Source organism: Pongo abelii, chromosome 1 (genome assembly GCF_028885655.2).
Source record: "Pongo abelii isolate AG06213 chromosome 1, NHGRI_mPonAbe1-v2.0_pri, whole genome shotgun sequence".
Taxonomy (NCBI): Eukaryota; Metazoa; Chordata; class Mammalia; order Primates; family Hominidae; genus Pongo; species Pongo abelii.
The window spans coordinates 34,614,138-34,628,382 of record NC_071985.2 but is presented as its reverse complement, the minus strand read 5'-3'; the positions used below and the strand labels follow the sequence as shown (position 1 = coordinate 34,628,382).

At 37.4% G+C, this 14,245-nt stretch overlaps 1 protein-coding gene across 2 annotated transcripts in view; it reads left to right on the top strand.

Moving 5' to 3' along the window:
- The first annotated feature begins 5,622 nt into the window (after positions 1–5,622).
- LOC100936679 (glyceraldehyde-3-phosphate dehydrogenase-like) overlaps positions 5,623–14,245 on the top strand; it is a 46,764-nt gene continuing 38,141 nt past the window's right edge. Inside the window, exon 1 of one of the 2 annotated variants that reach the window (XM_054520457.1) lies at positions 5,623–6,255. The gene's annotated coding sequence lies outside the window, so the exon portion shown is untranslated. The remainder of the gene's footprint in view (positions 6,256–14,245) is intronic. The other variant, XM_054520462.1, reaches the window with a different exon arrangement.

Sequence of the window (14,245 nt, the reverse complement as noted above, 5' to 3'; positions counted from 1 at the left end):
TTCCAATGTGACCCAGGAAAGTCAAAAGATTGGACTCCCTGAATTTTAAACCCATACATTGTTCATTATTTGCTGTTCGTTAGAGATCCTTGAACTCTTCTGAAGATCAACTGGATTTCCTAATGAAGCTGCAGGAGCTATCTGCCTTAGGAGACCAGGAGGGGGTCAATCAAAACTGCTTGTTTATTTTCCTTTACAAATATTGGTCCTCACACAATTTTGTTTTCTGCCCCTTAATAGCATTTTGTGTGTGTATGTGTGTTTGTGTGTGAGATATTCTTTAATCCAGATACTTTTCTTTCTCATAAGACTTATGCAAAGTAAACATCCATCAAGGTCATGAAAGACAACGCAAGACTGAGAAAATATGAAAGGATTGGAGGCAACTGAAGAGAAATCACTCCTGAATGCAATATGGACCCTGGAGCAGATAAAGGAATTAATGAAAAACAGGTGAATTTTTCATGATGTCTGCAGCTTACTTAGCAATGCGATCCCAAAGTTACTCTCCTGTTCTTTTTCCCCCAGTTTTAATGAGGTATAATTGGTATACTGAAAACTGTGCATACTTAATATATACAATTTAGACATGTGCATACACTCATGTTACCATTACGATAATCCAGGTAATAAATTTATCACCTCCAAAAGTTTTCTTGTAATCCTCCCCTCCCTTTTTTTTTCTTTTTGGTGAGAATACTTAATATGAGATTTATCGTCTTGATGAATTTTTAGGTACTATATATATATATATGTATATATATGTGTGTGTGTGTGTATATATATGTGTATATATAATTTTTTTTTTTTTTTTTTTTTTTGTGAGATGGAGTTCTGCTGTTGTTTCCCAGGCTGGAGTGCAATGGTGCGATCTCAGCTCACTGCAACCTCCGCCTCCCAGGTTCAAGTGATTCTCCTGCCTCAGCCTCCTGAGTAGCTGGGATCAGAGGCATGTGCCAGCACACCCGACTAATTTTGTATTTTTAGTATGTTGGTCAGGCTGGTCTCAAACTCCCGACCTCAGGTGATCTGCCTGCCTCGGCCTCCCAAAGTGCTGGGATTACAGGCATGAGCCATCGTGCCTGGCCCACAATATCTTATTTTTAACCCTAGGCACTATGTTGTACAGCAGGTCCCTGGAACTTACTCATCTAGCTGTAACTTTATACCTATTGAATGACAACTTGACATATTACTCTGTTGCCATCTCCAGGTAACCACTATTCTATTGTTTACTTCTATACTTTTGACTATTTTAGATGCCTCATATAAGAGAAATCATGCAGTATTTGTTCTTCTGTGACTGACTTATTCCACTAATGTCTTCCAGTCCATCCATGTTGTCACAAATGGTAGGATTCCCTTCCATTTTAAGGCTGAATAATATTCCATTGAATGTACGTATCACATTTCTTTATCCATTTATCTGTTAATGGACACTTGGGGTTTTTCTATACTTTGGCTATTGTTCATGCTGCAATGAACATAGGAGTACGGATATCTCTTCAAGATTTAACCTCCAATTTTCTTGGATATATACCCAGAAGTGACACTGCTGGACCATGTGGTAGTTCTATTTTTAATTTCTTGAGGAACTGCCATACTGTCTTCCATGGCTTCACCATTTGGCATTCCCACCAACAGTGTGCAGTGGTTCCATTTTTTAAATAGTCTCACCAATGCTTGTTGTCTCTCATTTTTTTGATAATAGACATCCTAACAGATGTGAGGTGATATCTTATGTGCTTTTTGTTCCGTAAGTTATTGGCGTACACGTGGTATTTGGTTACAAGAGTAAGTTCTTTAGTGATGATTTGTGAGATTTTGGTGTACCCATCACCAGAGCAGTATACACCGCACCATATTTGTAGTCTTCTATCCCTCATCCCCCCCCCAGTCTTCCCCCCAAGTCCCCAAAGTCCACTGCATCATTCTTATGCCTTTGTGTCCTCATAGCTCAGCTCCCACATGTTAGTGAGAACACACAATATTTCATTTTCGATTCCTGAGTTACTTCACTTAGAATAATAGTCTCCAATCTCATCCAGGTCATTGCAAATGCTGTTAATTCATTCGTCTTTATGGCTGTGTAGTATTCCATCATATATATATCTATATATATAATTCCACTAATGTATATATTATGTATATATTAATATATAATATACATATGTATATATTATATATAAATGTATATTATTCCACTAATGTGTGTATATATAGATATACTTATTCCACTAATGTATATACAATGTGATATATAGTGAATTGTGCTGCTATAAACATGTGTGTGCAAGTATGTTTTGCGAACGACTTCTTTTCCTCTGGGTAGATACCCAGTAGTGGGATTACTTTATCAAATGGTAGTTCTACTTTTAATTCTTTAAGGAATCTTCCCACGGTTTTCCATAGTGGCTGTACTAGTTTACATTCCCACCAGCAATGTAGAAGTGTTCCTTGTTCATGCATCCATGCCAACACCTACAGTTTTTTAATTTTTTTGAATATGGTCATTCTTGCAGGAGTCAGGTGGTATTGCATTGTGGTTTTGATTTGCATTTTTCTGATCACTAGTGATGTTGAGCTTTTTTTCATATGTTTGTTAGCCATTTGTATATCTTCTTTTGTGAATTTTCAATTCATGTCCTTAGCCCACTTTTTGATGGGATCGTTTGTTTTTTTCTTACTGATTTGTTTGAGTTCATTGTAGATTCTGAGTATAAGTCCTTTGTAAGATATATAGATTGCAAAGGTTTTCTCCCATTCTGTGGATTGTCTGTTTACTCTGCTGACTGTTTCTTTTGCCGTGCAAAAGCTCTTTAGTTTAATTAGGTCCCAGCTGTTTATCTTTGTTTTTATTGCATTTGCTTTTGGGTTCTTGGTCATGAAATCTTTGCCTAAGCCAATGTCTACAAGGGTTTCTCCAATGTTATCTTCTAGAATTTTTATAGTTTCAGGTCTTAGGTGTATGTCCTTAATTCATCTTGAGTTGATTTTTGTATAAGGTGAGAGATGCAGATCCAGTTTCATTCCCCTACATGTGGTTAGCCAATTATCCCAGCACCATTTGTTGAAAAGGTGCTTTCCCCACTTTATGTTTTTGTTTGCTTTGTTGAAGATCAGTTGGCTGTGAGCATTTGGCTTTGTTTCTGGATTCTCTATTCTGCTCCATTGGTCTATGTGCCTATTTTTGTACCAGTGCCATCCTCTTTTGGTGACTATGTCTTTATAGCATAGTTTGAAATCAGGTAGCATGATGCCTCCAGATTTGTTCTTTTTGCTTAGTCTTGCTGTGGCTATGCAGGCTCTTTTTTGGTTCCATATGAATTTTAAAATTGTTTTTTTCTAATTTTGTGAAGAATGATGGTGGTATTTGATAGAGACCACTTTGAATTTGTAGATTGCTTTTGGCAGTATGATCATTTTCACAATATTGATTCTATCTATCTATGAGCATGGGATGTGTTTCCATTTGTTTGTGTCATCTATGATTTCTTTCAGCAGTGTTTTGTAGTTTTCCTTGTAGAGGTCTTTCAACTCCTTGGTTAAGTATATTCCTAACTATTTTATTTTGTTTGCAGCTATTGTAAAAGGTGTTGAGTTCTTGATTTGATTCTGTGCTTGGTTGCTATTGGTGTACAAAAGAGCTACTGATTTGTGTACATTATTCTTGTATAGAAGAGATACTGATTTGTGTACTGGAAACTTTGCTGAATTATTTTTAACAGTTCTGGGAGCTTTCTGGAGAAGTCCTTAGGGTTTTCAAGGTAAACAATCATATCATCAGCAAATAGTGACAGTTTGACTTCCTGTTTACCAATTTGGATGCCCTTTATTTCTTTCTCTTGTCTGATTTCTCTGGCTAGGACTTCCAGTACTATGTTGAAGAGGAGTGGTGAGAGTGGGCATCCTTGTCTTGTTCCAGTTCTCAGAGGGAATGCTTTCAGCTTTTCCCCATGCAGTATTATGTTGGCAGTGGGTTTGTCATAGATGGCTTTTATTACATTAAGTTATGTCCCTTGTATGCTGATTTTGCTGAGAGCTTTAATCATAAAGGGATGCTGGATTCTGTCAAATGACTTTTCTGCATCTATTGAAATGATCATGTGATTTTTGTTTTCAATTCTGTTTATGTGGTGTATGACATTTACTGACTTGTAGATGTTAAACCATCCCTGCATCCCTGGTATGAAACCCACTTGATCATGGGGGATTATCTTTTTGATATGTTGTTGGATTTGGTTAGCAAGTATTTTGTTAAGGATTTTAGCATCTATGGTCATCAAGGATATCAGTCTGTAGTTTTCTTTTTTGGTTATGTCCTTTCCTGGTTTTGGTATTAGGGTGAATTAGAGAGGGTTCCTTCTTTATCTTGTGGAATGGTGTCAAAAGGATTGGTACCAATTCTTCTTTGAATGTCTGGCAGAATTCCACTGTGAATCCCTCTGGTCCTGGGCTTTTTTCTGTTGCTAATTTTTAAATTACCATTTCAATCTCACTGCTTGTTATTGGTCTGTTCAGGGTATCTAATTTTTCCTTATTTAAGCTAGGAGGGTTGTATTTTTCCAGGAATTTATCCATCTCTTCTAGGTTTTCTAGTTTATGTGCATAAAGGTATTCACAGTAGCCTTGAATGATCTTTTATATTTCAGTGGTGTCAGTTGTAATATCTTCTGTTTCATTTCTTAGTGAAGTTATATGGATTTTCTTTTTTTCTTGGTTAATCTTGCCAATGGTCTATCAATTTTATTTATCTTTTCAAAGAACCAGCTTTTTGCTTCGTTTATCTTTTGTATTTTTTTTTGTTTCCATTTCATTTAGTTCTGCTCTGTTCTTGGTTATTTCCTTTCTTCTGTGGGATTTGGGTTTGGTTTGTTCTTGTTTCTCTAGTTCCTTGAGGTGTGACCTTAGAGTATCAGTTTGTGCTCTTTCAGTCTTTCTGACGTAGGCATTTAGGACTATGAACTTTCCTCTTACCACCACCTTTGCTGTATCCCAGAGGTTTTGATAGGTTGTGTCATTATTGTTGTTCAGTTTGAAGAATTTTTAAGTTTCCATCTTGATTTCATTTTTGACCCAATGCTCATTCAGGAGCAGGTTGTTTAATTTCTATGTATTTGCATCGTTTTGAAGATTCCTTTTGTAGTTGAGTTGATTTCCAGTTTTATTTCACTGTGATCTGAGAGAGTGCTTGATATAATTTCAATTTTCTTAAATTTATTGAGACTCATTTTCCTATGGATGTGGTTTCCTGTGAGCTGAACTGCAGTGATTCTTGTTTCTTTTCTAGGTTTAGCCACCCAGTAAGTCTACCCGGCTTTGGGCTGGTACTGGGGGTTGTCTGCGTAGAGTCCTGTAATGGGAACTGTCTATGGGTTTCTCAGCTGTGGATACCAGTGCCTGTTCCAGTGGAGGTGGTGGCAGGGGGGTGGGGGCAAGTGCAGCGGACTCTGTGAAGGTTCTTAGCTTTGGTGGTTTAATGTTCTATTTTTGTGCCGGTTGGCCTCCTGCCAGGAGGTGGCGCTTTCCAGAGAGCTTCAGCTGTGGTATTATGGGGAGGAACCTGCCCGTGGTGGACAAGGCCTTAGAACTCCCAGGATTAAATGCCCTTTGTCTTCTGTTACTAGGGTGGGTGGGGAGGGACCATCAGGTGGGGGCAGGGCTAGGTGTGTCTGAACTCAAACTCTCCTTGGGCAGGTCTTTCTGTGGCTACTGTGGGGGATGGTGGTGAGACTCCCAGGTCACTGGAGTTGTGTACCTGGGAGGATTATGGCTGACTCTGCTGAGTCATGCAGGTTGTTCGGGAAGTGGAGGAAAGCCAGTAGTCACAGGCCTCACCCAGCTCCCACACGCAAACCGAAGGGCCCGTCTCCCTCCCACCATCCTCCCTGCAACTGCCCCTAGACTGTTTCCAGGTGGAGAGCAATACAGGATTGAAAACCTGCCCCAGGCTATTCGCCTCCCAGCTGTGAAAAAAAAGGGCTTGGTTCTTCCCCAACCAGTAGAGTCCGCACACTGGATTTGCACCCTCCTGCAAGTTCTGGCCAGGAGGCTTCTCACCCTGTTCAAATTGTTACAAAGTTCAGCTAGAGATTTGCTTCTTCCTGTGCAGTTTTACCCCCGCTCCTCTCCTGTTGGATCTCTGTGGTACCAGGCAGGAATGGGTGCTAGGGGACCCAGTGAGCCTCCCGGGCCTTTCTGCTGCTTCCGCTACCCCTGTATTTCACTCGGCTCTCCACACTGATTCAGCTCCAGGTAAAGTTGGAAACGTCTCCCCTAAACAGACCTTCAGTTTCTGCAGTGGGGGTGTGTGTTCAGGAGAGGAGGGTCTCCCTTTCCCACTTCCACAGTCTGGGCACTCACAGTTTTGGGGGAGTCCCTTGGGTCCTGCAGGAGTAGTCCGCTTCCTTCAGAGGGTCTGTGGGTCCTCTCGGGATTACTGGTTGGCTCTTGTGGTGGATCTGGAGCTAAAATTCACAACGCGAGCCACCCGCTGCTCTGTCAGGAGCTGCAATCTTGTCCTGCTTCCCATCTACCATGATCGACTTCTATCTCTTATGTCTTTTTTTGTTTTCATTTCCCTGATAATTAGCAATGTTGAACATGCTTTCATATACTTGTGGGGCAGGTCTTCTTTGGAAGAATTTCTATTCAAACCCTTGCACATTTTTTTCTACATTTAAAAATTACTGTTGAATAACATAGACTTACAAAGTTGCAACTACGTATTTAAGTGCTTAAGCAGATTTAATGTATTCTTTCTTCTTTTAAGAAAAATCTTGATCATTCTACCCCAGTGGGGTTTTTTTAAATATAGAATATGACACATAGACACCTGTCACAAAGTTTTTCAAGAATTGAAGTTGAGATATAATTTAAATACAATAAAATGCACAGATTTAAGAGTTTATTTGCTGAGTTTTAAGAGCTGTGTATATTTGTGCTAAACATCATCCAGAAAAAACATATAGACCGTTTCCATTTTCTCCAGAAACTTTTCTTGTACCCACTTTTAGTCAGCTTACTCTCTCTCCAACAATCAACAACCTGTTGATGGACATTTGGATCATCTCCAGATTTTGATTATGAATAAGTTTGCTATGAACATTCTTGTACAAGTCTTTTTGTGGTCATATGTTTTCAATTATCTTGGGCAAATTACTAGGAGTGTAATTGCTGGCCTTGGGCCAATTATATGTTTAATTTTTCTAAGAAACTGCCAAACAGTTCACCAAAGTGGTTGTACCATTGCACCATTGCACATTCTCACCAGCAGTGAATGAGAGCTCTGATTGTTCCACATCACCACCAGTACTTGGTATTGTCAGTTTTTTTTTTTTTTTTAAGCTATTTTTTTTTTTTTTTAATCATGAAATGGTATCTCATTTTGGTTTTAATTTGAATTTCCCTTTGAATAATAATGAGCATCTTTTTATTTTGTATTGGTTACTTGTAAATCTTGTGTGTGTGTGTGTGTGTGTGTGTGACAAGTTTGTTCGAATATATTTGTTCATTTTAAAAATTAGATTATTCATTTTTTCCCCTGTTGATTTGTAGGAATTCTTTGTGTATCTATATAAAGGATGCCAGATTTTTAAAAACAGATTTTTAACCAATATACATTTTTCCTAGTCTGTGGTTTACCTATTAGTTTTGTAAGTAGTGGTTTTAATGAGCAGCAGGTTTTAATTTTGATGGAATCTAATTTATCAATTTCCACTTCTATGGCTATTACTTTTGTGACCTAAGCAATCTTCATCTACTGTAGAGTGTTATAGCTCTAGTTTTTAAGTTTAGGCCTATGATCCATCTCAGATTAATTTTTGAATGGCATGTGGTAGCAGTTGAGGTTCATTTATTTTTGTTCATGTGGATTCCAGTTTTTTCACTACCACTTGTACAAAAGACTTTGTTTTCCCCGATGAATTACCTTGGCATCTTTGGGGAAAACCACCTGCCTATATTGTGCGGATCTATTTCTGGAATCTTTATTCTGTTACACTGATTGATTTGTCTATCTCTGTAGCAATAGCACACTGTCATAATATTACTTTATGGTTAGTTTTGAATGAAGTAGTATACATCCTTTAATTTTGTTCTTCCTCAGCTTGTCAATTTCTTCATAAGCAGTCTGCTGGGATTTGTTTGAGAATGTATTAAAGAGATCAACTTGGGTCAAATGGACAAAAGAGTATTGAGTCCTTCGATTTATGAACATGAGGTATCTTTTCACTTATTTAAATGCTCTTTAATATCTCTTAGAAATTTTTGTAGTTTTCCATATAAAGGTCTTGTGCATCTTTTGCTAGAATCATTCCTATGTGTTCAATGCTTTGTGTTGCTGTTATATGTGGTATTGTTTTAAAATTACACTTTATAATTGTTTTTTGTTAACATATAGAAATACAATTGATTTCTGTATATTGACCTAGATTCTGCAGCCTTACTAAATTCACTTGCCAGTTCTAATAGAGTTTGTTTTTGTAAATTCCATTGAAATTTCTTTTGATTTTTCCTTTTTTTTTTTTTTTTAATGGAGATGGAGTCTCACTTTGTTACCCAGGCTGGTCTTAAACTCCTGGCCTCAAGCAGTCCTCCTGCCTCAGTCTCCCAAAGTGCTCGGGTTACAGGTATGAGCCACCACGCCTGGCCTCTTACAAATTTTAAGGTAGAAGCATGGATCAGTGATTTTCCATCTTTCTTCTTTAATAATATAAACAATTCAACACTAAGCATTTCTGTTACTGATGAAGGGTCTTGACTACGAGTCATACAGGTTCTTGGCGTTTTGAACAAAGAATTGGACAAAATGCACAAAGCAATGAAAGCAGAGATTTATTGAAACAAAAGTACACTCCACAGTGTGGGATCAGGCTTGAGCAAGCACAAGCGGCTCAGGAGTGCTAATTTTAGAATTTTCGTGGTTTAAATACCCTTTAAAGATTTCCCGTTGCTTAACTGGTTACACCCTATGTAAATGAAGCACTGTCCCAGGACCAGTCTGAATGGTCATGGGAGGTGACCAATCAGAGGCTGAAGTGAAGTTATAAAGTTACACCTTATGCAAACAAAGACTTGGCTCGTTACCAATCTGATTGGTTGTGGGAGGTGGCCAATCAGAGGTACTTTCCATTTTTCTTCTGCAACGCAGTGGAAAGGGTAGGGGGTTTTGCAAAAGGAGAAGCCTCTGATCCTTTCGTTACTTGGGCATGGAGAGATAGGATTTTCTTTTTGATTCTGTTCTAGGAAGTCAGTGCAAATCAGTTTGCGCTGTTCTCCTGTTCTGCCTCATTACCTGTTCTCCTGCTTCATTACCTCCTCAGCTTAGTATTAATTGAATCCCATAAATTTACATATGTTGTGATTTAATTGTCATTTAGGTTGAAGTATTTTCAGTTTTTCTTACAATTTTCTCTTTGACTCTGGATTATTCAGAAGCACATAATTTAATTTCCAAATGTTTGTCATGAGTGTTCTTAGCTGTCTTATTGTTTTAGAGTGCTAATTTAATAACAATGTGACCAGAGAACATACCTTATCATTTCAATTTTTATAAATAAATTGAAACTAGTTTTATGGGCCAGGATACAGTCTCTCTTGGTAAGTGTTCCATATATTCTTTTAAATTTTATCTATTTATTCTCTAATTTTTTAATTTTTATTTTTATTTGTGAGACAGGGTTTCACCATGTTTCTCAGGCTGGTTTTGAACTCCTGAGCTCAAGTGATCTACCTGCATAGGCTTCCCAAAGTGCTGGGATTACAGGCATGAGCCACCATGGCCAGCCTGTGTTTTTTAAAAGAATGTGCGTTCTTCATTTTGGAGTATTGTATTTTCTATGAATATAAATTAGGTCATGTTAGCTGATGATGGTGGTCTAAATCTTTTATACTCTTAACTGATTTTTTGGTTTACTTTTTCTGCCAATTAGTGAGGAAGAAATATTAACTTCTGCAGCTGTGATTATAGATATTTCAATTTCTTCTCTGATTTCTGAGTTTTTGCTGCATAATTAGGTGCATACTTATTTATGAGTGATTTGAATTCTTGATAAATTGACCATATTATCATTATCAAATGTCTGTCTTTAGCTCAGATTATACTGTTTATCTTAGAGGACTTTGTTTTATACTGGTACACTAATACTAGCTTTCTATCCTTTAGTACTTGCATGGTATATGTTTTCTCACCCTTCTTTCAATCAGGCTATATATTTCTATTTTGAGTATATTTCTTGTAAACAGTTAATGACTGAGGCTTTTTTTGGTCTAGTTTAACAATCTCTGCTTTTTTACATGACATGTGTAATCCATTTACATTTAACATAATTATTGATACTTGGGTTTAAGTATAACATCTTGGTATTGATTTTCTATTTGTCTCATCTCTTTTTCCTTTATTTCTTTGTTTCTGCCTTCTTTTGGCTGAATAAAAAATTTTGTAATATTCCACTTTGTTTCTTCTATTAACTTTTAAAGTGTATTTTAGTAATTGCTATAGAGATTGCTACGTGAGCTTTGAACTTTAGTTCTACACTGAAGTAATACTGAGTCTTACAACAAGGATCTTACAACACTTGAATGGAATCTTACAACGCTTTTTCTTCAGTGGGGTTTGGGATCTGTGTATTCATGAACCTCCTTGTATGCTTTATAGCTTTGCTACCAGATTTTTGGGTTTGTAGATGAGTGGGGGAGGAATTCTCTTTTCTCTACAAGTTACTTTCAGGTTTCTGTGCTCATGATACCTCCCTCTGCTCTGCTGATGTCCCTAGGCTTTGGAGAGTGTGTTGTAGTATACTTAGTAAAAGCCTGGTGAGCCTTGGAAAGATTTTTCTCAACTCTTGCTCTGTCCCTGCCTTTGGTGGCTTCTGCCTTGCACATGGGGAAAAATTTGTGTGTTTATCCAGCACGTTCAACCTCTTAGATGGGAGAGACGTTCTCTTCTCACTTTCTACATTCTGACAAGAAGAGGAAGTCCCTTTATATGTCAACTTTTACCATCTAAGATCTAAAACAACTTAATCAAAGATGGCAAAATTTCACATAAACTCCATATTTCCAGTTTTCCCTGAAAATCCAGATAAATTTTACAATAATGGGTCTGTATTTCTTTTAAATAAAAATGGGCTGAAGCTGGGTAGTGATTCTCTTATATGATAAATTATGTATTCTTAACTTGCACAATCCCCTTCACTTCCTATTTATTCACTACCTGAGTCAAACATCTATCTGCCTGGACTCTGTAGGCAATGTAAATTGGAATCCCTGCTTAAGTCTTATGATTATCTCTTTAATCAATATTATAAAACAGCAACACTCTAGGCATGATAAATTGCCTTTCTAACCTTTTATTTTTGAAATATCTGCTGCTTTAAAGGGAATGTGTAAAATATATATTAATTATTAATTCATTTACATTTCCTAAGTCCTCTCCATTTTTAAGTTATATAATCAGGACTCAGTTTTTGTGAACGCTAATTCTTTGAAGATATCTTTTGATTTCTATGCAGTGCTGCATATTTTGTGTCAGGATAATACTAGAGTGATCATTTGCAGTATCATTTGTAAAAGCAGAATACTAAGCATTTTTCTATTATCATCCAATGTCCCTGGAATTTGAAATATACTTAATAAATACTTTCTAGATTTACACTAGAAAAAATATGCTTTTCCATGTGTCTTAGTTTGTTTGGGCTGCTATAACAAAACATCATAAACTAGGTAGCCTAAATCACAAACATTTATTTCTCACAGTTCTAGAGGCTGGGAAATTCCAGATCAAGGAATCTGCAGATTTGGTGTCTGCTGAGGGCCTGTCTCCTGGTTCACAGATGGCTGTCTTTTTGTTGTAAGCTCACACTGGGGAAGGGGTGAGGGAGCCCTCCTCAATCTCTTTTATAAGGGCACTAATCCCATTTGTAAGGGATGATGCTCCTGACCTAATCACCTCCCAAAGGCTACACCTCCTAGTAGCATCAGCTTGGAGGTTAGGATTTCAACATATAAATTCTGGGGTTGGAGGGGACACAATTTTTCAGTCAATAGCACCATGCTAATATATGGGTCTTTAAAAAGTCAGTGTTTTTGGGAGCATCAACCAATGATTGTTTTTAACTTAGTTACCATGAAGCTCAGAGTTAAATTTAGCATTTAGTTATAATATCTCACTCCTACTAGTTGTTCTAGGTAATTTCTTTGAATTGGTTAGAATAATTAGGAGGAAAAGAACTAATCAGAACATTTTCACTGATGCCCATATAAGGCCCAGTTTAACTGAACAAACAACACTAAATTCTTAAATTAGAAGGGAGTGATATAATTTACCTACTCCATGCCCTTGGATCCAAAGTAGAATATTCTGAGCTCAGGATTCTTCTTTGGGTTTAGTAGCAGATGGGCAGGAAGGAACCCCTCCAGGATCATGACTTGACTCAGTTTCTTGTTAAAAGCAGAAACTATAGATGACATGACAGACCTCAAAGCATCATCATTTGAATACGAATAAGAAAGTCATAGTAGTCTCAGTCCCCTGGAGGGTTCAGTACCCATTGAATTCACGCTCTGCTCTGAAACTCTTTCCTGTTCCCACCTGAGTTCTGGTCATCATCACAGATCCATCTGTGTTTATCATTCATCCACTTGCCTCTATGTTCTTAAATCAGAAAAGGGGCTTTCTTCTTATTGATATATTTACTTTAGTGTTATTGATCAAGGATCTCTGCAAAGGAGTCATGGCTTAGTTATTAAATCTTCTTAGGATACAATATTTAATTAATACCAGGAATCAAAAACAATTGTGTGGTTAGATCTCATGATCAGTACAAATCTTTCATTCATTGATTCAAAGTAATGCATTCAACATTTTTCCAAAAGTTAGATAATAATGAAAATATTATTTAGAAATTTCCCATGGAGGCTGATAACTGCTTCTTTTCTTTCTTTTGCTAAAGGTGATCATCATAAACAGAACTTAAAAAAAATGTCCACTCACAGAGGCTTGGCTTACTTATTTAACTTCTCTTTCTAATTGCTAATTTTACTTTTTAAATTATGGTTTTTTTTATTATGTGTTGAACATTGTAAATTGCCGAACACATTTTTCTTTAAAATGGGAAGGCCATAAAAAATAGATATATATAACCATCTGAAACATTGAACAGATTGTGGTAAGCCATTTTTATAATTCTTTCCATAAGAAGGGTGTGGAACTGTCACGAGTCAGAAGCAAGGTCATTCTCTCTACATTGCCAAATTATATAGTCTTTCTACAGAGGAATAAGAAGCATTGTGGATAGGCATAATAAATACACAGACATGTGATACCATCTCTAGTCCAACAACTTCTCAATTAGAATCTCCTGCCAAGACTTCTCCCTAACTAACTCCATCTTGTATACTCAACTGCTTACACAATGTTCTCACTTACTATCTAATTGTCATTTGAGCCAGGTGTGGTGGCTTATGCCTGTAATCCCAGCACTTTGGGAGGCTGAGGTGGGCGGATCACCTGAGGTCAAAAGTTCAAGACCAGCCTGGCCAATGTGGTGAAACCCTGTCTCTACTAAAAATACAAAAATTAGCCAGGTGTGATGGCACATGCCTATAATCCCAGCTTCTTGGGAGGCTGAGGCACAAGAATCACTTGAACCTGGGAGTTAGAGGTTGCAGTGAGCTGAGATTGCATAACTGCACTCCAGCCTGGGCAACAAAGCGAGACTCTGTCTCAAAAAAAAAAAAAAAAAGGCATCTGAAAGTTAACATGCCCCAAGATGATTCCTGAACTCCCTCATCATACCTAATCTTCTCATGTTTTTCTCTCAGTAAATAGCCAGTTCATTATTCGAATTCCTCTGACAAAGCGTCTTGAAACTATATTTAATTCTTCTCTTTTACTCATATTCCACATCTGATCCGTAATAAGTCTTACTGGCCACGTCTACAAAAAGAAAATCCTGAATCTGACCCCGTGTAAGCCGCTGTACCACTACCACCCTGGTCCACATCACTGTCATTTCCCACCTGGATTATTGCAGTTTTCTAACTGTTCTACCTGCTCCAGTCCTGTTCCATTCAGTGTATTCCTAACAAGTCAAAGATATTATTAAGATATAGGTCAGATCTTGTCAGTCCTCTGCTCCATTTCTGTGCTTCGAACTCTTTAAGAGTTGAGTCTTCCTTTCTGTCTGACTCAAAGTAACAGCAAGAGATGTTAAAACAGCCCATGGCATTTCTGTGATCTGGC